This window comes from Mauremys reevesii, linkage group 1 (genome assembly GCF_016161935.1).
Source record: "Mauremys reevesii isolate NIE-2019 linkage group 1, ASM1616193v1, whole genome shotgun sequence".
Taxonomy (NCBI): domain Eukaryota; kingdom Metazoa; phylum Chordata; order Testudines; family Geoemydidae; genus Mauremys; species Mauremys reevesii.
The window spans coordinates 133,800,355-133,826,397 of record NC_052623.1 but is presented as its reverse complement, the minus strand read 5'-3'; the positions used below and the strand labels follow the sequence as shown (position 1 = coordinate 133,826,397).

Sequence of the window (26,043 nt, the reverse complement as noted above, 5' to 3'; positions counted from 1 at the left end):
AATGCTATGGTAGCCCAGGAAGGCTGGGGGAAGAATGGAATCAACAGGTGGGGTTGTTGCAGGAGCACCCCCTGTGAATAGCATACAGCTCATAATTTCTGCTGGATATGACACAGAGAAGCTGTGCTCTCTGGTTCTATGATACAGTAGTTCTCTAGTACACTTGCCCAAATTCTAGACAGGACTGATTCTATTTTTAGATACCAAAAAGGAGGGATTGACTCAGGGAGTCATTCCCAATTTTGGCTTTTGCGCCCCTGGCTAAGAGCAGCTAGGGGCACTTACGACAGCAACAGATGGTGCAATGCAAAAGGACTGGTAACCATGATCATCTTTTTACCAATTTATGGATTGGTAGATGGTGCAGTATGGCTGGTAACCATCTCTGCTGTCATGCAAAAGCAAAAGCATGCTGCTGTGTAGCGCTGCTGAATCGCCTCTGTCAGCGGCATCTAGTACACATACGGTGACAGTCACAAAAGGCAAAACAGGCTCCATGATTGCCATGCTATGGCATCTGCCAGGGCAATCCAGGGAAAAAAGCCACGAAATGCTTGTCTTCCGTTGCTTTCCCAGAGGAAGGAGTGACTGACGACATTTACCCAGAACCACCCGCGACAATGATTTTTGCCCCATCAGGCACTGGGATCTCAACCCGGAAATTCCAAGGGGCGGGGGAGGCTGTGGGAACTATGGGATAGCTACGGAATAGCTACCCACAGTGCAACGCTCCAGAAGTCGATGCTAGCCTCGGACCGTGGACGCACACCACCGATTTAAGGTGTTTAGTGTGGCCACGCGCACTCGATTTTATACAATCTGTTTTACAAAACTGGTTTATGCAAATTCGGAATAGTCCCGTAGTGTAGACGTACCCTTAGATTGTAACCTCTACCAACATATCTTAGTGTTCAGAAGCTACCTTCAAAAATCTTTGTGAAACCAAGAACAAATGTGGAAATGATCTGAGAGAATGAATAAATTAATAAGCTCCCAATTGGTTCCCAAATGCTGTCTTACCTTTCTCATCTCAAGTATTGTGATTTCTTGACGTTTAATGTAAAGGTCAGCATACTTTTAAAATATAGGAAATTTTTGCAAGTTTTGTGATTGCCCCCACTTTTTTGTATAGCTCTCATATTGAGCCTCTAACCACACAAAGACATGTGCTTTTATATCTACCCATCAAGCTACAGGCACTGAGCCAGGCAAGATCAGAAACCAGCCCAGCAAGCTGCATTGTGTGGTAAATGGATTCACAGCAGCTTGTCCCTTGACATCAGTTTAGCAAACTAGAGATACTGTGCCAGTTACTACACTGAAACCTCTTCACTGATATCAGAGTAGTAAAATAGAAGTGGTGAGCTATCAGCTCACAAAGTCCTATGCCCTGACATCAGACCCGTAAGCTAAAGCACTCCGCCAGCGATGTCACAGAGGTCAGTCTCTTGATGTGAGACCAGCAAGCCAGAGACACTGAGACAGTAACCACGCAGTGTCCTGTGCATTTACTTCAGCCCAGCAGGCTGAAGCTTCTGAACCAGTAATGTCATAAATGACTGGACTCAGCCATTTAACAGACTGGCTATAAAATACCAGGTATGTGTGTTTTCTGCTGTGAGTGGATTTTTCTATCTGACACAGAACTTCTTTTTTTTTGTCAAATATAAAAGGGAAGGTTATATTTGCCCCATGCCAACATACTTCCTGTGGCCTCTGAAGCTGCCCAAGTAGCTCCGCTCGTTAATGCAACACAGGAAGGGAGAGCAGGGAGCCCCACCTCCCAACCACAAACAAATTCTTTGTGCTTTCAAGGGGTGTGGCCTTGCCATGGGATGACCACTCTACAGTTCTATAACCCAGGGTGAGATGTCTCCCCATTGGCTAGAGTATCTTTGTAAGGAGGGGGCACATGAAAGGCCAGCTTCCTAAGAAGGGATCAGTTTTGTTTCCATTTCTTCTTTTAAAAAAAATCAGTGTTCTCCTCCTCCAGGCCGTTTAATATACTGTAGATTTATAGTCTGTCTTTCTTTTGAATAATTTGTTGGAACCCAACATATGCACTCACGATAAATAGGATGTATATTCATTATGGTGAATCTTAAATGTTTACTTTTTAAAACTTTTTTGTTATGGATATTAGAACAGAAAATACATTTTGTTTCTTAATAAAATAGTTCATATTCCAAAATACCCACACATCAATAATTCAAAATGATTTCAGGCCACGCTTGGCTTAAAAATTAACTTAGAAGAAATTAGTCCCACATTGGAGCAGACTGTGAACTGTAATTCTGACTGACAGTGGGATGAAAAACTAGGGATTTAATCACACGTCACTTTTAAAAGCATTTTATATATGTAAAAATGTTCAACTTGCTGGAAGCATATATAACTCTAAGCTGATATCTGCTTGAATCTATTAATCAGAGTACACACTGAAGTGCCACAAAAAAGGATAGTATTTGAAAAATTACTTTGAGATGCCTGTCATTAACTACTGATTCACTGTTATAAGAACAAAAATGCATAATAAATTGTGCAAAAAACTGCTATTTCAGAACTGAAATAATTTACTAAATAGATCTGGTTAATCAGCTATAATGTCAGGTATATTTCCAGTAGCATTAGAGTTATAGTAGAAAGGACCATACAACCAAGCTGCCATCAATATTTATCAAAACTACATGAATTAAAGAAAAAACAATTTTCAACTTGTTTAACTTTAAATTTCAAAGACTGCTCAAAATGCTGATTTGGATATGCAAAGGGACTTGAAAAGATGAGCATTGCCATATTGGGTATGATTCCTTCTAAAGTATTACACTCCCTTTGGTAGCCTAGATTCAAATGTTTATAATATGGGGAAAGGGATAGAGATTAAAAATTTGTTTGGGGTTAATAGTTTAAAGTGAATGGTTGCATTCTTTCCAAACCAATTTAAAAGATTTGAATCCATTCCAAACCCATTTGATACAAGATAAGCAAAATATTTCTGTCATACATAGATGTGTTTTCAAACATCAGCAATATATCAAGCTGCATTAGTGCTGCTTCAGAACTGCAGTTTCCTCTGACTCACCCTAAACTGGAATTTTGTGGGATACAAACTCTTATTTAAAGAAAAAAAAGGGAAAAACAGCAACAACAAAAACAAACGTAAAGGGTCAGATCTATAGCTGGTGTAAACTGGTTTAGTGTTATTTAAGTTCTGATTTATGCCAGTCAAAGGTTTGGCCCAGCTTACCTTGGATGATTAGATAATGTTGTTTATTTGAGGCGCACTACAAATATTATTTTTACAATTGAGTTATTTCCCCAAACTTTTAAAGTGATGCCAGGTGAAGCAAAGTAAAATCAACGTCTCTCACGCCCAATATTTTACTGCTCTCCTTTTGTGTAAGTGGCCTTATCTCAACCGGCCACTAACTTCTGAGGGCAACAGATACATTAAGAACAGAGTCTAAGGACAGGTCTAAATTACAAAGTTTTGCTAGTATAGCTATGTTGGTTGCAGATGTAAAGAGTTGTATTCCATGACTGACATAGCTGGGCCAGTAGAGATCCCTAGTGTAGAACCAGCTATTCTGGCCAAAGTGCAATTTTGCTGTATAAACAGCATGCACCTGAGGTGTGTTTTGCTTCAATAGTATACTATATATACTGCTGCTATACTATACTATATACTGGTAGAGCTGTTCTGGCAAAGCACTCCTAGTGTAGATATGGCCACTATGCAAACACACAAGTTTAATTTCCCAAGCAGTTCAGATGGATGATTAAGCGTGGAAGAAATACATTAAATGTAATTTTCTTCGTCAAGACAATATAACTTTTATCAGTAGAAAAAGGAATCATCCAACAATAAGATGCAGATAAAAGTGCTCCCCATAAAACAAGGATTTCAGTAGAAACTGCTGAGTGCTCAGCACTTTTGAAAATCAACCATTTATTTAGGTGGCTAAGTATAAATTTAGAACCCTAATTTTAGACTTCCATTTCTGAAAATTTTGGCCCTTGTTTTCAAATTTACAAGTCTGAACTGACATGTGACATCTGGTGAAGACCTATCAAATTAAATTTGTAAAAGAGGTAGAGAATAAATACCTTAAGGTTGATAGGGCTTGGGATAAAAAGGGGAATGCTACAAAATATGTACAATTCTTGCTAAGAGAAGATTTGGGAAAGACAGCAAAATATCCTGTGTTTACAGAGCACACCATGCACCTGTGGCTTTGGGGATCTGATTGTCCAGCTGCACTATTGTCAGGAATGAGAATGAGGATCACTTAGAGCTGACCTGCAAAGTGGAAAAAAATTCCTCTGAAGATGTGTAAGGAGGGCCTGAAAGTTTGTTCCTCTTCAAAAGAGAAAAAAGAAAAAAAAACACATGCATTTTTCCTGTTCTCCTCTCCCTTCCCCACCACCTTTTATTGCATTAGTATTTCATCTTGTGTCTAACCTGGCAAATATAATGATTCTTGGAGATCAAATGTAAATTATGCCATTGTAAGACACAAGGGAGAGAAAGTAAAGCAACAGTGGATTTGGCTAAAAAGTCCATTCTGGTTTTAGAGATATCACAGGTTCCAGTAATACTCTGGGGAATACCAGATATTGCAGTTTCCGGCAATATTTCTTATACTTATAATGGTGACTACAAGAAATATCTCTAACCCAATAATGACTTTTTAGGTCTGTGCACTGTATTAAGAGAAGGAGGGACTATTAGTTAGGCTGTTTAAAACTTATTTAGTATAACTGTATAGAACTATTTTTGACGTCCATTTAATTTCAATGACTAATTAATATTAACATAATTAACAGCCTCACTATATTAAGAGAACATAGTAAATATCCTCATGCTTCTCAGTGATCATTCAACAAAATTTGGGAAAGATCAGATTCCTGATATTTCCAAGGCAAAAAAACAAAGAAAAAACATTAATAAGAAACCTTTCAGGCTCTTTAGAGAGCATAATGAAGAAAAAAAGAAAAGAAAAAATACAATCCAATTTAAAAAAAAATTATAAGTCATCTTTAATGAGCTACATTAGATAACATTGGAAGTGTAAGGAATAAAGAGTGGCTTTTTTTTTCAAGCTCTCTCCTCACATTAAAAATGAGAAAGGACCTGAGAAGTAGTGTGTCAGGCCAATATCCACACCACTGGGGCTTCCCAGTTAAGCTTTGCTTTCGCCATAAAACTCAGGGCAAAAAATCTCTAAGAGCATTGGGATTGTAGAACTCCAAGAGAGACATCAGACTAGCAGATGATTTGCATCAATGTAACAGCAAGTCAAGGCCCACAGGACTCATAACCAGAACAGACATCTTCCAAAGAAAGCATATGGCAAAGAACAGAATGAGGAAAAGAGGGATAAGCAGGAAGGGGCAGATCCCGGCTAAGGGGCTAATCAAAGAGAATAAGCTGTTTCTAAGACATTCATAGTTCTGCAGCTTTTCATTGTATGATTGTTTTATTAGAAGCTGTGTTGGCACATGGACTGTTTTTTATTATGTAAGGTGAAAAGGTTGTAAAAGGGTGTGTTTATTGGATAGAAATAATAGGTTGATGTTTACAAGAGTGCTCTGTGCATAAATATAAGTTGATAGATAAGAAGTATTCTCTATCTGCCGGCCAGGGATAAGGCAGATGAGGTACTCATCCAAGAGCAAGTTAGGAGATAGAATATGGTTTTTGAAATTGCTCTAATTTGAAATTGTCTGTCCCCAGCATTTTGACTACCAAATAGTACTGGCAATTGGAGAAACCTCACCTGGTAGAGACCCCTAGCTATTAGATTTGGTCTTTTTTTTTTTTTTTACCTTAGAAAGTGAGAATTTGATAACAGTCAGATGAAAAGGAGTAACGACAATAACTTTGTCTACAAGGAGCTATGGTGTCTGAACAAAACATATAGAATCATAGAATATCAGGGTTGGAAGGGACCTCAGGAGATCATCTAGTCCAATCCCCTGCTCAAAGCAGGACCAATCCCCAGACAGATTTTTGCCCCATATCCCTAAATGACCCCCTCAAGGTTTGAACTCATAACCCTGGGTTTAGCAGGCCAATGCTCAAACCAAATAATAGCCCTTTAACTCTAGTGTTGTACTTTAAATATCAGAGGCTTGAGTCATCCCAGGAAGCAAGGAGTGGGTATAAACTTAGGAAAATACATTCAGATAGTTTCTTTGTATAAATGTGAAAGAGCAAATGAATTAACCAATGCATAGTTCAGGCAAGACATTTACAAAACTCGTAGTATCAAAATGGGGATTTTTAGCATAACTGGAGCTAGTTGAAAACTGCTCATTACTTTTTGTTGGAAATTGTAATCTCTTGCCCCACCACTGTAAGGAGCTCAGTACGTTGCAGAGAGGATAGAGGTTGCTGAGTTATACTTCAGTACTTAGTAGTAGCTCAGAAGGTGTCCAGAATGAGCTGAGCTAGGTGCACTCCTAGTCACTCTGAGGCAAGGGGGATGATTCTTACTTCTGAACAAAATCTGAGTGATTGTGTCACTGGTGCAGGGTAGTGGGGTTAGAAGCCTCGTACTCAGTGAGGTCACAAACATTTCAGTTAGTCCACTGCAGCCACATTGCTCTATGGAGGTTGCTACAAGTCTCACCCTTTAACAGTGCTTTGCTGCAGGTGCTCATCAGCAAGGCATAGGCGTTCTGGCAAAACCCACCACTAACAGTACTGACCATAAGCAAAGATAACCACAAAACCCACAAACCCTTGGAACACACTGCACAAGACATCTCAGTCTGGAAAGTGAAGCCATGAGGATCAACATTTTAGACTAAGCAAATCACGTGCTAGTGAGCTGAAGGACCTGAAGGTGCACTGAAGGCTTCTATTAAAGCCAGTAGGAGCAAGTTCAGACATTACATCTGAGTTAGGCTTCCAGACACTTCAACCATGCTGCCATTGGCTACGTTATCACTCAGTTTGCAGTCTGCTGGGGTAAAGGCAGTGAGTTGTGCTGCCCCTGGAGCAGTCTAGGAGGGAGACTGTCACTTGGGGAGGGAGCAAACTGCAAACATGTATGGACAGGGAACCATATGCTTCCCAACATGCCTGCATAAATATATGCCCACTTGACAAGGTGGGGTGTAATGCCTCTGCAGACCCTGCTTCTCTCCACACCCTGGAAGTGGCGGCATGGTGTGACAACACGAGAAAGTAAAGGTGCACTGTATGCCATCTTACTCCCTTGTGCATGTGCTTAAGACACAAACTGCCCAGTTGCTGAGCAAGATGGATTAACTTTACCCCAGTTTCTGGGTCTAAAGCAAATAAGAAGCTTCTCAACTTGCACTAAGCTAGCCATGTGCAGATCTCTGCAGGACTGAGTCCTAAGGTAATTGATAGATGTGTAATTGACCAATTCCTCATTCTCCTCTGAGGTCATGGCCCCAAACAACAGGACTAGTGTGATGTAAGTAGTGGTCAGGATCCAAGAACATAAAAATTCGTGAAGTTCAAAACAAGGATCCAGTCCTGTGTGGGAAAGAAACATATAATCATATGAGAAAAAAGCAGTCCACACTATCTTGTGCAATAGGAGAACAGGATCATAATAGTCCCTTCTGGCCTTGCAATCTATTGAAAAATCTATGAAAAGGAGGAAGAAGGCACAATATCTGACTTTTAGGTCTTTTCTGAGGTATTATATTTTTGTTCTGTGTTAGAGTATAGCACAATGGAGTTCTGGTCCACCTAAGCAACATGGTAACACAAATACATAGAGAATAATAATTAATAATGACATAATGTTTTGGTTTAGGATTGGAATTCTTTCATTTTGCTGTTGCTAGTATCTATATAACCAAAAATGATACATTAAAAAAATTACACTACAACAAGGAATAAATATGTAACTGGTAATGGGGGAGGCATATCTAAACCTTTCTAAACTTCTCCTGTTGCACAAGATAGTGTGGACTGCTTTTCTCTCATATGATTATATGTTTCTTTCCCACACATGACTGGATCTCTGACTGCATATACCGAAGTTTCCCATCAAGACATCAGTGCCATGTGGTGTGGATCAGGTTTCAATTTTGGAAATGAAGAAACACAGGAATTAGTGAGAATCTGAAAGCATTTAGTCAAAATGAAAGATGTGCCCAATGTGGAAATATTTGTGGAGGGGATGTAATGCCATGTGAGAACTAACATTCAGATGATACTAGACATTTTATTCCTAGTTGGGATTCCATTTTTCACTTAGCCTGGGGTATCAAATATCTCAACAGCATACGTTTCTGCTATAAAATAAGACTTTGAACCCTGACTGATCTGCCATCTTCACCATCATCACAGTGGCCTAGGGCCTGATGCTGCCAGGTGCTGAGCACCTGCAGCAAGGTCACTGGGAGTGTGAAGTTGATGAGAGATTAAATCAGCGCCATGCAGGATAAGCATCTTAACGGGACATACAAAGTATTTTTGTACAAGTCCAGATAAGGTCACAGCTGGAGAAAACAATGGGCCAGATTAGCAGGGGGTGTAAACAGGCCAAGTTCCATTTTCTTCTCTGACTCTTCTTTCACTGAGTTATGCCATCTGAGAATCTGGCTCAATGTCAAATGATGACACACTTCTCTTTCAATCACTGAGGCTCCCTACAAGGCATTAGTCCATTAATTTTATAGTAAGCATGCTATCTGAACTGGTATCCTCCAGATACCAGAGATATGGGGAAATAAACAACCTTCCATTAACCACAATACACAGTTAATAATGTGCCGTAAATAGGACAACTACTATTAATAAATAATTCTGACTCATTGATTTGACTCACTGCTCATTATGTGTTGCTGTAGCAGCATAGTTTTAAAGTGTCCAGTGAAAGTCTGCATAGGCACATCACAGGTTTGGTTGATCCTTTCACTGTATTCCTGCCATTTCTGTATTTCTATCAGGGGGAGGAGTCTATGTTCTTGTTCAGTTGCCATATTTTCACACTGCAAGGGTACTCAGGATAAAAAATCAGCTATGTACATCTCAGTTGCTTTTGTGCAGAGTACATCTAAATTGTAGCATTGCCATTTCAGTAACATGAAAGCGTTTTTGGGGTACTAGGAGGAGCTTTTTAAAAACGCTCTCTTCTGATTTATAGTCGCCTTCTACTTGACTAGTATCCTGTACTTCAACATATTGGCTGAACTTTTCACATGTGAACACTATTGCAAGGCATTCCTTTTCAGTTTGGGTATCTCTCTGCCCTGTTGGCAATAGTGACCATTATATGAAAGCTATAAGCTGTACCACAGTAGTAGTGATGCCCCAACCCCAACTGTGCCACATTTAATGGCCGTCTCTTCATTCACATCATAGGATTTCGGAATGGGATAGTTGGCCACCAGTTCCTTGGTACGTGTAATGACTGCATTATGTTGAGGTAACCATGGCCATAGTGTACCTATGTGCCATAGTTGCCTCAGGGTTTGCACACCTCTGAGAGGCTTGGAAAAAATTTGATCACATTGTTCACAAATCCTAACAGTCTCTGAACTGATTCAATGCAGGCACCTGCTTTTACCACTTCACGGTCAGATTGTAGCCCTGCGAAGTCAGCAAGTGTCTCACACATGGTACTGCAGTCAACTGCAATTTCATCTTGTTTTTATTGAATTTTAAATTTATTTTCCTGTCTCTTTCTAGTGGACAGTCGAGGTTTTGATTGTGATCTGCCACACTTCTGTTATGTTGTCTCTGCATCCGCACACCAGGATGTCATCAGTTATGATGCTGATCCCAGTGAGTCCTGTTAGTACAGCTCTCTGGTTGCGCTGATATTCTTCCACTGCAGGTCTGATTCCAAACAGCATTCTACCTGTTGGTGTCCAGAATGTGGTGATGTATCTGGTTTCCTTAGCTAGTAGCACATGCCAACATCCCTCTTTGGCATCAAATACTGAGAAATGTTTGCTTTTGCCGTGTCAGGTAATATTTGACCCTTGTAGGCATTTGATAGTAAGCTCTTTTCCTTGCTTTCCTGAAGTTGCTTGGGTCTATGCAAATGTGGAGCTTGCCTGGCTTCTCAATGGCTGTCATGCTACTTATCCAACTTGTGGACTCTGTGACTTTAACAATGATGCCTTCTTTTCCCCTTTGCTTTATTATTGCCAATTTTTTTTGTCTTAATGCAATGGCTATTCTATGAGGCAGGTGCAGTGCTATTTCCAGCTGTAAGATGCCTAGAAAACATCCTGTCCCTTCAAGCACATCTTGATAACCTTTAAGCAGCTTTGCTGCAGGGATGCCACAGTGCATTGTCTGCTCTGGATATGTTTTTTGTTCTGCTTATGTGTCTCTAGAATCAGTTGTTTCTCCCCAGTTTAGTGTCAGTAGGTTCAGGCATTCACTTATTTTATCTAAAAGCAATGGCTCCTCTGTTTGTACTATCTGAAATTTCAGCTGTATACTTTTCCTTGGCACTCTGTAATTTACATTTTTGTGTGTGGCATTATGATTTTGCCTTTGTATAATATTAATTTGGCTTTGCTTGGCTGCAGTTTTGGTTTCTTCTTTTGAATAATGCTGTCTCTTTGTAAGTTAGAACATTAACTGATACTCAACTATCTATTTTACACTCATTTTCCTGTTTGTTTGTATGCCTCTCTGCCTTGACTAATCTTGGCATCTTGTGCTAGTCTGAGCTTTAAAAAACAGATATTTTTGCTGCTTTACACTGTGTTCATGTCCTATATGTGCAAAATCTCATCCTGTGAGTCTCTGGTTGTTTCCATGATATGGTGCTTTTTTTCTTTTGCTTTTTTTGTCTGCAAGCTTTAGCATAATCATTTATCTTGCATGATAAGTGGGGCATTTTCCCTTATTGTTTTTCTCCACATTACCCACAGATCCTCCTTTGCATTTTGTTTGTCTCCACTGCTTTGTATTTGTATATTTGCTTTGCTCAATTTTTGTAGTACAGTAGAGCCTCAGAGGTATGTATACCTCAGGAATGGAGGTTGTTTGTAACTGTGAAATGTTCATATCTCTGAACAAAACGTTATGGTTCTTTCAAATGTTTACAACTGAACATTGACTTAATACAGCTTTGAAACTTTATGATGCAGAAGAAAAAAACCTGCTTTTAACCATCTTAATTTGAATGAAACAAGCACAGAAACAGGTTCCTTACCTTGTTAAATCCTTTTTTTAAAATGTTCTCTATTTTTTACATTTAAAACAGTACTTTATTTGCTTTTTTGGTCTCTGCTGCTTCCTGATTGTATACTACTAGTTCCAAATGAGGTGTGTGGTTGACTGGTCAGTTTATAACCCTCGTGTTCATAACTCTGAGGTTCTACTGTATTTATCTTTATATTTTCATGCTTTCCATGTAGTACTTGGTGAATTATCTCTGTGTCTGCACCATCTATCCTCCGTATTTGGATGTGAGCTTGTTCATTATCTTTGCATATGTCTATGGCTCATGGTAGTGTTAGTGTGTGCTGTGAGGGGTTAGATCACAGAAACCCTCTTGGGAGCTGCCACCTGATATGCCAAGACTACCTCTGCCCCTGCTTTCCTGCCCTGGCAGCTTAGGGCTTCAGTGCCCTGGCTGGTTTGAGCCAGACTTGCAACCCTGCTGCAAACCCAGGCCCAGGTCTGAACCATGTCCCAAAGCTGCAGACTTAACTGAGAGCAGCTTACAGAAGTGTTCTTGTCTTTAATACTCTGATGCCCAATTCCCAATGGAGTCTAAACCCAAATAAATCCATTTACCCTGTATAAAGCTTGTACAGGGTAAACTCATGAATTGTCCGCCCTCTATAACACTGATAGAAAGGTATGCACAGCTGTTTGCCCCCCTCCCAGGTATTAATACATATTCTGGATTATTAATAAGTAAAAAGCAATTTTATTAAATACAGAAAGTAGGATTTAAGTGGCTCCAAGTAGTAACAGACAGAACAAAGTGAGTTGCCAAGCAAATTAAAATAAAACATGCAAATCTAAGCCTAATTCAGTAATATGATTGAGCACAGATAATATCTCACCCTGAAAGATGTTTCAATATTTTTCTTTCACAGACTGGATGCCTTCCTAGTCTGGGCACAATCCTTTCCCCTGGTATAGCCCTTGTTCCAGCTCAGGTGGTAGTTAGGAGATTCCTCATGATGGCTGCCGCTTTGTTCTGTTCCACCCATTTATATATCTTTTGCATATATCCTTTGTCCCTCTGGGTTCCCACCCCTCCTCACTGGAAAAGCACCACGTTAAAGATGGATTCCAGTTCAGGTGCCATGATCACATGTCACTGTAAGACCCCCCCAAGCCTTCATTCCTCCTAGCCTGACTCACAGGAAGGCTTGCCTGCAAACAGAGCCATCCACAGTCAATTGTCCTGGTTGATGGGAGCTGTCAAGATTCCAAACCACCATTAATTGCCCACACTTTGCATAATTACAATACGCCCTCAGAGTTATATTTCATATTTCTAGTTTTAGATACAAGAGTGATACATTTATACAAATAGGATGATCACACTCAGTAGATTATAAGCTTTGTAATGATACCTTACAAGAGACCTTTTGCATGAAGCATATTCCAGTTACATTATAGTCACTCATTAGCATATTTTTATAAAATCATATAGACTGCAACATCACATGTGCTTTCTAAGCATTCACATTCAAGATCATCTTTAATCCTATTACTACTCTATCACAAATTAGTCAGTCTTTTAAGATTTAATAATATATTGCTCTGTTGTTCTCCAGGTTCACAATTACAACTGATGAAAAGATTCCTTTCACATATGAATTTTTTTCTGCATTCAAAATGCTTCCATAGTGCGTCTAGGATTTTCATGGGTCCTTCCAAAGCTGCCTTTGCCCATTACAGCTAATAGTGTGGCTGCTCTTAGTTTGTTTTTCTTGTTATCCAGCTCTGATGTCATTTCATAGTTTTCCCATTGTGATCTAAAGAATGTCCAGTTGCTGAACACATCCCCCTTCATGTCCATTTGCTCAGGGAAAGGCATCTACTAGGCTGCCATGTTTATTGCTCTCTCTCTTCCCGCCCTATATTTGTAGTTTCTGTTTTGACATTCTTGCAGGAGTCACATCACATTCAGTGTGCCTGCATAAAGAGAAAGGGCCAAGATAGTGCAACATTCAGCCTTTTTTCCTTCCACCACACAGACATTCCTATCTCCTCAAAGCACTTCCTGAATGTAAAGCTCTCTAAGAAGTCCCTAGATATTTCCCTCTACATAAGTATACTATAATGCCCCCATTAGGAAGAGATTTATTGGAACTGCACACAGAGGCAACCTGCTCCATAGGCCCATAGGCCCTGTGGACAAATAATGTACGGTCTTACTCTAAAAGGTACCCAATGATCCCAATTCATATTAACGACTATTGGAGTTGAGAGCTCACAGGACCTTATGCAGATCCTTGCAGTTTATAGATTGAGGGTCTCATTGAGCTCCCATTGAAATCAATCACAGTCTCTTCATTGACTTTATTGGGAATTGTATCAGACCCTCAAACCTTAGGGCAGGGGTGGCCAGCCTGAGCTTGAGAAGGAGCCAGAATTTACCAATGTATATTGCCAAAGAACTGCAGTAATATTTCAGCATCCCCCATCAGTTCCCCTGCCCCGCTCCCAGCACCTCCTATTCACCGGCAGCCCCACCCATCAGTGCCTTCCCCTCCCTCCCTGCACCTCCCACTCAGCTGTTTCGTGGCATATAGGAGGCCTGGGGGGGGGGGAGCAAGGGCATGGTAGGCTGAAGGGGTGAGAATGGGTGGAGTGGGGGCAGGGCCTGTGGCAGAGCCAGGGGTTGAGCAGAGAGCACCCCCCGGCACATTGGAAAGTTGGCGCCTGTAGCTCCAGCCCCAGAGTCGGTGCCTGTACAAGGAGCTACATATTAACTTCTGAAGAGCTGCGTGTGGTTCTGGAGCCACAGGTTGGCCAGCCCTGCCTTAGGGCCTAGTCTTTCAACCTTTACTCTTGCAAGTGATCCTTACTCATGCACTCAGTACTTGATCCTTGAATGGGACTATTCCCATAAGTAACAATGGTAGGATTGAGCCTATAGTTTCTATATATTTTTCACCTTAGTGTGGTATAAATATTTTAAAAAAGATTTGACGAGCAGATCCTCAGCTGGTGTAAATTGTCATAGTGAAGTGAATGGAGCAATGCTGATTTCACTCCTGCTGAGGATCTGTCCATCAGACTCAATTGTTGTTGAATTAAAACTTATTGTAACATTGGGTGTGTGCGCAAGCAGCATATCTGGACGTTTTATTTAAACTGAAAATCCTAAATTGCTAAGTAAATAATGAAACAATGTGGTGTAGAACCTGGACTAAGGAAAAAAATAATTAAATTCTGATTGTATTTTCCATTGATTGAATATTTATAATTTGTTCCTTTCTGTAAAAGAACTCTGAGCATTGTGAATGGTGTAATGCAAAATACCAAAGAATTGTACAGACAGGGTGGGATTTTCAAAAATATTCAGCATTGGCCTAACTCTGCTTCCTTTAAAGTCAGTGATACACCTCGCACTGGCTTCAGTGGGAGTACTGTTAGGTCAACACCAAGCAATTCTGAAAACCCATTTTCAGCGTTTACTGTTTGGCAGCACATATATGAACAGCCAGACCCTAAATTTCCACTACATGCATCCGACGAAGTGGGTATTCACCCACGAAAGCTCATGCTCCTAAATGTCTGTTAGTCTATAAGGTGCCACAGGACTCTTTGCTGCTTTTACAGACCCTATCTGAATTCTTTGAAGAAATACAAAGGTAGAAGCAGAGTGCTAGGAAAGATGGCTGTAGTGAATTATGGGAACACACTGACCAACATAACTCCACTTTCCCCAAGCTAGCCTGTGCAGCACACCACAGCATATGCGCATTACACACACTGGTTGGCCGACCTTGCCACACACACTAGTTGGCTCTCTTAAGTGCTGACATGCTAATGTGCTAGTGATGCCTGGACATAGCGGCTCCTTTGCCCCCTATGCAACACCCAGTAAACTTAAGACTTAAATATATTAAAATGTATATTGCAAAAGGAAGTGTACTATAAATGAAATTTCTGTCCCATGGAACACATTTAAATACATGTGCCATAGATGTTAATTTGAGAAATATTAGCTGCTAAGGGAAATTTGATACAGGGCAGTTTGATTTACAGCTACATAAAAGTAAAAGTGTTTCAGATACCCTGAATCATGCAAATTCCATTTCTGCTCACTCTGTGAAATTTGCTCCACCCATAGAAAGCCTGAGGCTGGGATTTTAAAAACCACGTGGCACTGGCTTAAATATCCTTACACTAAGATCAATAGTAAAACTCCCACTGGCTTCAGCTGGACCAGAGTTAGACCAATGGTGTGTGGGTTTGAAAATCCATCTTGAATATTTGGGCCCAGTGCAGGAGTGACGGGCAGGTGAATCCATCCCCCAACCTACAGGCATGTCTACATTGCCAAAAAAAAATGCAATAAATAAAGTTGTGGCAGTGAATGTCAAAGTCTGAGCTCGGGCTCTGAAACCTGGTGAGGGGCTCTGAGACTCCCCTGCATTATCACTTAGCTGACAGGCTCCCTGAACAGCTCCCTGCTGAGATTAAGTGCTTGGGAAGGCATTACACCAGAAGGCTTCTGCACAAGAATGAGTTCCACTTGTGAATATTTGCATGAAGAGAAGCTGTACTGTGAAAGAAAACTGATGTCACTATACTAATGATATTCTTTCATAAGAAGGGTTTATTCACCTGGGAAACAACTCCATACAAATAGTAGAAAGGAATCATACACTCCCCCCACCCCCCATTATTGATGAAGGTTGGCTGTGGTGGAACTTGAACCCTGCCGGATCCATAACCTTTTAATCATAAAAAGAAACAGTGAAAGTCATCAAGAAGAAAAGGTGGTGGGAGGGAGAGGCTCTCTGTAGGGAAATGGGTTCAATCGGATATTCCTAAAAGCATTTCAAAATGGCAGGATCAAAAAGGGTTAGCTAAGCTATTAATCTCAGTTCAAAGAGCCATCAAGTAAACTCCCCACTGAGCACAGAACTAGATTGAATCCTTATGAACATACTGACCTGTGGCTCTGAACCTTGTAGAGCAAGCAAAAACAATTTAAAAAAAGAGAGAGAGAGAAACAGAATAGGAATGATGTTGTCCTTCATACTGGCAGTTTTTTGCCAGCTGCCCAAATTTGTGTCTTTTTGAAATAAACAAATGTTTTGTTTTCCTAGTTTCCAACTGGTAGTAATTGGTAGCCATTTTCTTGAAATACTTCTCTTTAGTTGCTAGAACAAGAAATATATCCCAAGAAACACTACTAGCAATTGTTTATATACAAACTCTCTTCTCATACAGAAGCTGTTTGTGTGATCACATGAATCTTTGTTGAATATTTGTCTGTACGTTCAAATGGACAAAAATAATAAAAGTAAAGAGAGTGGGAGCTAAGGATTTTCAGAAATTCTGAAAAATTAGCCCGAAACAAATTTTTCAGCATTCTAGATTACTCCATACTGGTTATAACCATGAGGAAGGGAGAGAAGTTCTGATCATGTTATTACTTTTGTGAGTCCAGTCTTGAGTAGCATTCTACATCATAAAGTAGATGATTTCTAAAGTAAGATAAACAGAACTGGTCCAAAATTGGGGACAAGCGATAAAATGCTAACAGTTTCAAAATTTTGGAAAAGATTTTTCTTTGAAGTTTAAAAAAAAAGAACTGAATTCAAAAACAGAAACATTTCTACACACATGCTAAAAATTTTACCACAGGTCTTCCCAGCTCCAACCTAGAGCTTAGTAGGTTTTATTCCTTCAAAACCCAGAACTGGGTTTTCCCCATGGTCACAAGTTCAACAGTTTTAGATCCAGAACCGGAACAAAGGCTGGACAGATCACCCATTTCTTTATACACCTTGGGCTTTTGACCTTGGTCTTCTGTAACATAATCAGCAGACAATGACCCTCCCCTCTCCCAGGGCATAGCCTTAAAAGGCAGCATTTTTGCATCACTGGAGTTGGGTGATTTTCATTAACCTCCCCCTAGATAGTCCCCAGGAAATCCATTTAACCCTTATTGTCTAAAAAACCCATACTTGTCTGGCACGCTTTCAGCATAATCTTTTGAACTCCTATCCTAGATGGATTCTGTCTAAAAGTGGGGGGGGGGCATGAGGCAACGGCCCCTCCGTGGCCCGTCCCTCCTCATCCCCCGAGGCCTGACCCCAGCCAAGCCAGAGTCTGGCTTGGACACCCATGTCCCTGCCCTCCTGACCCGACACCCAGGGCAGACAGAGGGTCCACAGCTCCCACCATCTGCCTGTGAAGCTCTTACCCCGACCCAGCTCCGGCTTCCAGCCTGGCCTGGTGATAGAGCCAAATAGCCACAGTTGGGCCACGTTAACAGCATGTTATTTCAAATAAAAAAAATCATGAAAAATAATATTAGCCTGGAATTAGTATGGAATTCTATTACAATAACTTGCCAATGGGATATACCAAGAAATGTTCAACAAAACCACAGGTTTACAATCACATTTAAATATTTCCCCTTAGACCCACATATATTGAAATGTGTACCCAGAATCAACACTTCAAAATAACAAACCTAAAGCCATCTCTCTCTTCCCCATATGTAAGAACAGAGGGACGCTGCTTACTTTCTAGCTACATCCATCTCTCCCCAAGTCCCCTTTTTATACAGCTGTGCTCCTGATGTGCCCCAATAGGGAAAATCAAACATTTGTGTAGATTTTATTATAACACAACTGTCAGAAAACTTTCTACGAGACAATTAACACCCCTTTCCCCTGCAACTTACTAGATCTCCCTTGTGTTTACTTTTGTTCTTTGTCCGCCTGTTTCTTTTTATCTCAGTCTTTACAAGGGGTGAAAAGAAACAAAAATATTTCTCTTCCCACTCCTTCCCCTAACTCTCAGCCTCCATTAATCCCTAGTTTTCTTTCTCTCCTCCCTCTCTTTCTTCATACTTTATCTTCCCATTCCACTTCTTTTCTCTATTCTTTCCCCCTTTTTTCATGCTCTCTCCTAGTTTTACACCTACACTCTCTCTTTCCCCAATTGTCTCTGTTCCCTTCTCTCATTCTTACACATCCATTACTTCTCTCCGCTACCTCCCACTATTAAGGCTGTGATCATCTGAAGATGGAGATACTGCTACTATGAATAGTAATAATAACAATATAAAATATATGATGACATAATATAATATGCTATATAAAAGTCTAAACAATGAAGTCAAAATGAAGCACTTCAGCCTTTGCTACATGAAACTTTTTGACTTAATAGAAACAATGTTTTGTTGACATTTTTGACAAAAAGGTTGACTAAATTGATATCTTCCTGCAATACATTTTGATTTTATTGAATCAGCATTTTCTGATGGAGAACTGTTCTGTTGGAATATTTTTCAAACAGTTCTAGCTGCCAGCAAGGTAGGGGTATGTGGGAGAGGGTAAGAGTGTATGTGGAGAGATGGTGGAAAAATACTGAGCTCCTATTGTGGAGTACACCTTGAGCAGAACTTCTGGTGCCCCATACCAACCAGCACAACCAGAAGTGTGGTCACAGAAAGCAATGCCCCTAAATGTTTCCTTCCTCTTTACAGAACATAGGAACACACTGTATCAAATACAAAGTCCCTCTAGTCCAGTATCCTGGTTCCGACAGTGGCCAGTACCAGATACTTCAGAGGAAGGTGTAAGATTTCTACAAAGTAGGCATATGTGAAATAATCTGTCCCAGACAAGACAACTTAGAATTTTGTGTGTCCACAGAACCTAGTATGTCCAGTTCAATTACAGACAATGTTGCATAGGATGTCTATATAATAGGTACATTTGTGAAAGGGTGCTTTCAGAAGTGCCCTTTGAGGTGCTCAGATTATAGTCAGTCAATAAGAGTTTTATCTGACGATGCAATATTTCTAACTAATAGTTGTAGGTTGAGTATGTTGCCACTTGAGAACATGCAGGGGAATTTTGAGGGTGGAATTCTTTGAAAGATCATAGAAGTTACATCCTCATGCAGTTTTAGTTAATCCCTTATTAATCTCAGCTGTTTTTCTGTGCCACCTCTACACTCTTACATATTGCACTGTAACTCACCCCTGCAGCACCTCCTGCTGGTACCTTCTGGGAATTAGCTCTCCAGCCATCAGAGCACCCTTTGCAGGCCAGTGTCCCACTTTTCCTGGTCCCCATGTCCCTCCCGGACCCGGTGCCCCTAGCACGCCATGGTGCTGCCTCTTGGCAGTACACCCTCCAGTCTCTGGGTCTCCCCTGCCTGGGAAACCCCCACTCCCCATCCACATCTCAGTCATAGGCTACTGCCAGTCACCAACTAGCTCCCATGCCCTGGGGCAGACTCATCACAGGCAAGGTTGGGTTTGGACCTGCTGCCTCTACCTATAGCAGAGCTGCCCCTCAGCAGCCCTTGTACCCTCTAGTGGGCCCTTACTTGGGCCTGCAGTCTCAGGCTCTGCTAGGCTGGAGCTCCCCAGTTCCCTGGCCCTTCCCCAGCACTGCTCCACCCTTGGTACCTTTCTCAGCTCCCCAGGCAGCCTAATCCCTTTGTGACGGAGCGATTCTGGCGGGACCCAACTGTGAGTGCCAAATCAGGACCAATTGCTTAAACAGGGCAGTCACAGCCCTAGGCTGGGGTTTTTCCACCTCTAAGGCAAACCAAACCAGCCAGACAAAAAGGACTTTGGTCTCACCCCACTGGCTAACCACAAGTCACACAAGCAATTTCCTTAGACACTCCAGTCTCCCAGTATCCCCACCAGTGCACTCGTCCTGGGGATAAATGGTTATGAAAACCGACACCCCAATAAAAGAAAAAGGTTCTCTCGATTCCAAAGAATCAAGCCCCAGACCCAGGTCAATATACACATCAGATCTTACCCACAAATCACGCTGTTGCCAATCCTTTAGAATCTAAAATCTAAAGGTTTATTTACAAAGGGAAAAAGGTAGAGATGAGAGGTAGAATTGGTTAAATGGAATCAATTACATACAGTAATGGCAAAGTTCTTAGTTCAGGCTTGCAGCAGTGCTGGAGCAAACTGCAGGTTCAGATTAAGTCTCTGGAACATCCCCCGCTGGGATGGGTCCTCAGTCCCTGGTGTAGAGCTTCAGTTTGTAGCAAAGTTCCTCCAGAGGTCAGAAGCAGGATTGAAGACCAGATGGAGATGAGGCATTAGGCTTATATAGACTTTTCCAGGTGTAAGAATCCCTTTGTCTTCACTGTGGAATTTTACAGCAAAATGGAGCCTTGAGTCCCATGAGCCAGTCCCTGCATACTTTGCTGAGTCACAAGGCGTGTCTGCCTTCTCTCCATGGGTCCATTGTGTCCTTAATGGTCCTTAATGGGCCATCAAACAGGCTAGGCAGAGCTAACACCAGCTTGTCTGGGAGGCTTCCCCCAGAAGCACAGCACAAACTTGAAATACTGACAGCATAGAGCCAACATTCATAACTTCAACTAAAAATGATACAGACATACAGACAGCATAATTATAACCAGCAACCCGGAACCTGGTCTTAGACACCTTATATGACCCCCTTTACTTAGGATTTGGTGCCACTACAGGACCTTGGTTGCAACCCATGTTCTATATGGTCCCCATTTAGATCAATAACGTCACACCCTTCCTCTCCAAAGGCTAGAGAGAGAGTCTTTTTACTCTGAGCCCACTGCCCTTTTATAAGGGCCAGCTGAGCCCTAATTGGGGTATGGCCACAGCTGAGGCTGCTTCCCCAATCAGTCTGGGAGCTACTTACTCCAGCAACAGCCCTCTCCTGCTACATGCACCAAACACAACAGGTCTCTGATTTCTAATTTCATTTCTTAATTATATTTTGTCTTATATTTGTAATTGGATTTGTTAACATTAGTCTTTGATATGTTTGATAGAGACAAGATCTCTATACTGGCTCAAAACCAGTTTTTTACAATTCTAATAAACATAGTGGATGATATTATTCTACTTGTTCTTTGGATTGAAGTACCATACAAATGGTTCAAGTAGAATGTCAAAGCAATTATTTTGCTCATTTTATTCATATAGCTATTTAGTTTTGTTTAGAAATAAAGTCTTGGTTTTGCCAAGGCAGAAATAAAAAAAGAAGTTCCATTTTATTAAAATTTGAGGATATCTCAATAAAAATGATCTGGTGGCAATCAACAGCTGTCATGGAAAAAATTATCCATACAATCAGAAGATACCAGGAACAAGCTCATATTGAATAAAACAGTCACTCTGAATGTCTGTCTTTAGAATCATAGAATATTAAGGTGGGAACCTCAGGAGGTCATCTAGTCCAACCCCCTGCTCAAAGCAGGGCCAATCCCCTGACAGATTTTTTGCCCCACTTCCCCAAATGACCCTTCAAGGATTGAACTCATAACTGTGGGTTTAGCAGGCCAATGCTCAAACCACTGAGCTCTTCCTGCCTCAGTCTTTAACTGAAACCAAATTCAAACAATCATTTTTGAGGTTCAAAAATAGATTGTATAACTTTTTATTTCTCCCCATTTTCAGATATCACTGAATTTCTGAATTCCAGCAGGAAACACAAGGAGAAGTTCTAAAATATCACAAGAAAAGCAGATTTCTGAACCAAGGTTTTGTTAAAAATTTTAAACATAGGTATCTAAAATTAGTCACCTAAAACCATGTATAGGAACTGAAACACATGGTCTGATTTTCAGGTGTGCTGTGCAATCTATTATTGAAGTCCATGGATACTTAAGAGGTTGGGATGCTTCAGACCTGGTGCAGGTAGGGTCAAGTACCGTGGAGAGCATTGATGAGTTCATCCACCTCAGCTGATGAGTTCATCCAACTTAGCTGCAAGCAGCATTGAAATGGTTGCAACAAACCAGATGTTTTTCTTTCTGCCTCCTGCATGAAGTCACTCTGAACACTAAAGGAGGCAGAAACATCTTTGTGCTGAGACAAAGTTCAGGAGCTATCAAATCTATGTACTGCCTATATTGCTATATGGGTCAGAAACCTGGACGCTATTACAGGCAGACTTGGAGCAACAAATAGACATTCCAGGTGGTGTCAGTGCCAAATCCTGACCATTAAATGGTTTGACTTTGTGCAAAATGTCATAATGTTGCAGCGATCTGGCCTTCCTTCAATCTGTCATTATATTTAAAAGCAATGTTGCATGCTCTTCGACCATGTCATCAGGATGGACAAAAACACCCCAGCTCAGTGTGCTCTCGATTCTCCATTGACATGCAAAGGGGTGCACACTTTTACCCTACCTGGCACTGCCTGTAGGGCTGCCCCAGAGATTCATGGATTCACAGGGTTTAGCCAGATGTGGGAACTTCACTACACAATGTCTGGTGTGGCGCTGTCAACTATAGTCACTCTAGCTATGCAACAGTTCTTAGTTGACTATATGTGTCTGATGAAGATGCTTCAAGACAGGCACTACATATCCATTATAAAACAAATCAAAACCAATCTTCTGAACACTCAAGGGGTCACCCATCTCTACTATATACACAGTATTACATTTCTTAAGGGGGCTATTATGGACATATTCTTCCTTAGGCTTTATACCATAGTACATTCAGTAGTGTTGGACGAGATACCATTTAGTGTAACTGCTTTAAATTCCTAATAATCAGACCTGATTTGCTTAATTTAAGTGCAGCTTGAAGACCTATGATGTCATTCTTTGTTGTGGTGTTCAGAGACATAACATTAAATGTGTGGAATATTACAAGGATTACCAACCTAACTTCTGTCAGATTTGACAGCATGTCACTGTTTACCCTGGATGTTTTGGTTAATTGTCTATCAGAAGACAAATTAGGTAAATAAATGAATAAATAAAAACTGCTCTTCCAGTGCTGGAAGTCCCTTTAGGCCTCAATATGATCACAGAAAATTGTCCTTTGCCAAAAATCAATCAGATATGGAGACCTCTTGGGAGAAGGATTACTGAGTTCCCATTACTTGTTGTTATTGATCCAGCATTATAAACAGAAGAGCCAGATTTAAATGTAACAAAAACGTTTGTGGGGAATGGGATGGATCAAGAAATTGGTAATGGTCTAAAGACCTGTTCACCTCTAAGTCACAAATTTAATCCATCAGTAACTGAAAGTCATTATGTTCTGAAGACTGTTTGGAGACCTACCTGAACTTAAATATCAGTCTCCATTCCTTTGGGACTGGTGACCACCTCCCCACAACCTGAAATATAAATGGCACTAGTGGCAATCTTATTACAAGTCAAAGAGATTAAAGACTGAATTGGTATGGAGACTAAAATATTCTCAAAGATGGTCCCTTCTAAACAGTGTTGAAGGACAGTTTGAGGAAAGCTACTTACAATACTGTACCCATTCAGTAGAACTGTCAATCCATGCATATCTCAAAAGTACTGTGTTTACTCTCTAAAATGTAGCACATCTTGCCCAGCTGGCTGAGGTAAGGAGAAAGTTCTGGCCTCCAATGGACTGCTGAGGCCAGTTGAGCTTTTGGGTAAAACCTCTGTTATTTGCATGGAGAAGTACAAACCCCCAGAACAAGAATTTGAAGGAAACACTGTGAAAAAGACCTTGCAGAATTTTCATCCTGCTGCCCCTCTTGTGGATTTTTTTGCAACAGGGTGCAACTTGGACCTGTGTTTCTTGTATAAAGGCATGAAATGTTATGTGATACTGCATGTCATACGTCAGCTAAGAAATCTCTCTCTCAAAGCATAAGAAATATTGTAGTGAGGAAAGATCTATTACCAATTTGTTATAGAAAAAGAAGGATTTAGTAAGTTATTGTCCTAACGCTAACCTTGCTTACCTTAGAGCACTTTTCTCTTGATGCATACATGATTAATGATGCAGATGGCATCGTCACTGATGAGAGAATTGCACTTCATTAGGGAAATATTTCATATTTCATCTCTTTAAAACATATATGTTGAAATATTCTATTGATGCCACCTTGTGCTGTGGCTCAGATAAGATTTCCAGTGCTAAGCATTATCTGTTTGGGCCAATATAATGCTTAGATAAGAGACCTCTGTGAGTTCCCTAGGTACTTTTGAAAATTCTGCTGAATATTCAGTATTATACTTCCCCTCTGACTCACTACTGAATCAATATCCCAGCACAATGTGAGGGAATTTGGGATTGCTGGAAGTCTTGTCTTTTGAATAAAATGTAAAACCAAGGTCCTGATTAGAGCTGGTTGGAAAATGGAATTTCCATCCGACTGAAAACGCCAATATTTATTTTTGCCCTGATTCAGCAAAAAGAATACAATAATTTTAGAGAGAAATTAAACATTCCAACATTTACAAATAAAAATGCTCATTTTGATACATCAATTCAAAATTATTATTTTTTTCTGATTATCCTGATGGAGAATCAAAAGCATTAATAAATATCGACATTTTCCTGTGAAAAATTTCTATTTTGATGAAACCACATTTTCCAACAGGAAATTTTGTTTGGTCAAAACAAAATTTAACCAGCTCTGGTCCTGACCATTTCTTATCATTCATTTATGTTCAAATACCAGCACAAATCCCATTCTGCCCACCTAAATTCCCTACACAGTATCAGTCGGATACAATATTCTTCTTTACTTCCTGTTCAGATTTGTCATGTAGTAATGCTATGTGCTGTTAAAACAGGTATTGCATTTCACTCTAGATATTGTTTGATTTCAATGATAGATGATGTGATCCTGGTCTATATTTTGAAAAGCATTTTAAGCATAAAAGTATTACACAAATAGCATATAGTCATTCTTGTCACTGGGATGGTAGCTACACTAATTTACTTTTGTTTTTACAACAGGATAAAGTGGAAACTATGAGGAAATCAAAGTTAAGAACCCTTTTTTTGTAGAAGTATTCACTAATTTCAGGTTCCCATCTGGAGCCTGATTTTCAGAGGTGTTAGGATTTTTTCCACTTGTCTTCCCAAGAACTCAATTCAACTCCAGTCTTCATCACTTGGGTATCTTTATTTGGCATACAGCAATGCCACACTGAGTTGGTCAGACTCAAACTCTTGGGGGATGGATGCAGGGTACATCACAACTCCAAAGTTACACAGAAACCTTCCCGCTTTATATACATACACAGAGAATTGCATTTACTATACATTGCATCACACATTTTTGGATGGGTATGGTCCCTTATTTTGTCCCTTTTTATCTAGTTCATAGTAAATAGTTCCCTTGGTGTTCTCCCTCTTATCTTATGTGGCTCAGACATCCTGTCTTCTTAGCCTACTGACCTATTTACTTATCTTATTTAGCACAAACATTCTGGTCTCAACCTGATGATTCATTTATGTCCCTAATTATATCGTCCAAAAAATGAGGCCTCCTTCCATATGTTAATTACTCATGTTGGGCCAGCCTTAGTTGCAAGAGGTGGTGAGTGTTTGGACTTCCCTGGAGTTCAGCTGAGATGTGGATATTCAGTGCTTCTGAAAATGAGGACCATGCCATTTCAAACTGTGCACTCAAATCCTGAAGTTAGTGGACTCTTGTGACGGGGTGTATAAACCCTGCATTGGTGATGAAGGGGTTACAGAGCTTCTATGGGCAAGGCTGGCCCTGCCCCTCCAGCCCTGTCAATCATGTCAGGGGTAGAATAAGGGTTTAAAAGCAGGAAGTCCCAGGCAGTTGGTGAGCCACTCTGGGAGCAGATGGTGGCTCTACAGCATGCTAGAGAGACTCCTGGAAACTTTCAGCGAAACTGCCATCATGTAGGCCATTTACCAATGTCTCTCATGCCAATAAGAAGATAATCCCTTTGGGGTTAGGCAACCTAGGACTACACTAATAGGACTAGGGGAGTCAGAGCCAGGAGACCTGTTCACTTCAAACACAGTTAGAATAGTTGACTCAATTTTGTATAACAGAGACCCCTGCTTAGGCAGATGAGGATGCCCTGAGGATTTTTCAGTGTCCAGCTAGAAGGGGGTAACTGTCAGCACTT

The 26,043-nt window shown here is 40.6% G+C and overlaps 1 long non-coding RNA gene across 1 annotated transcript; it reads left to right on the top strand.

Annotated features, from left to right (window-relative positions):
* Positions 1 to 1,468: 1,468 nt before the first annotated feature.
* Positions 1,469 to 22,044, top strand: LOC120398282. The gene is made up of 3 exons (XR_005594294.1): positions 1,469 to 1,599; positions 21,600 to 21,682; positions 21,770 to 22,044. It is a non-coding gene; the product is annotated as an uncharacterized LOC120398282 (long non-coding RNA).
* Positions 22,045 to 26,043: the final 3,999 nt, after the last annotated feature.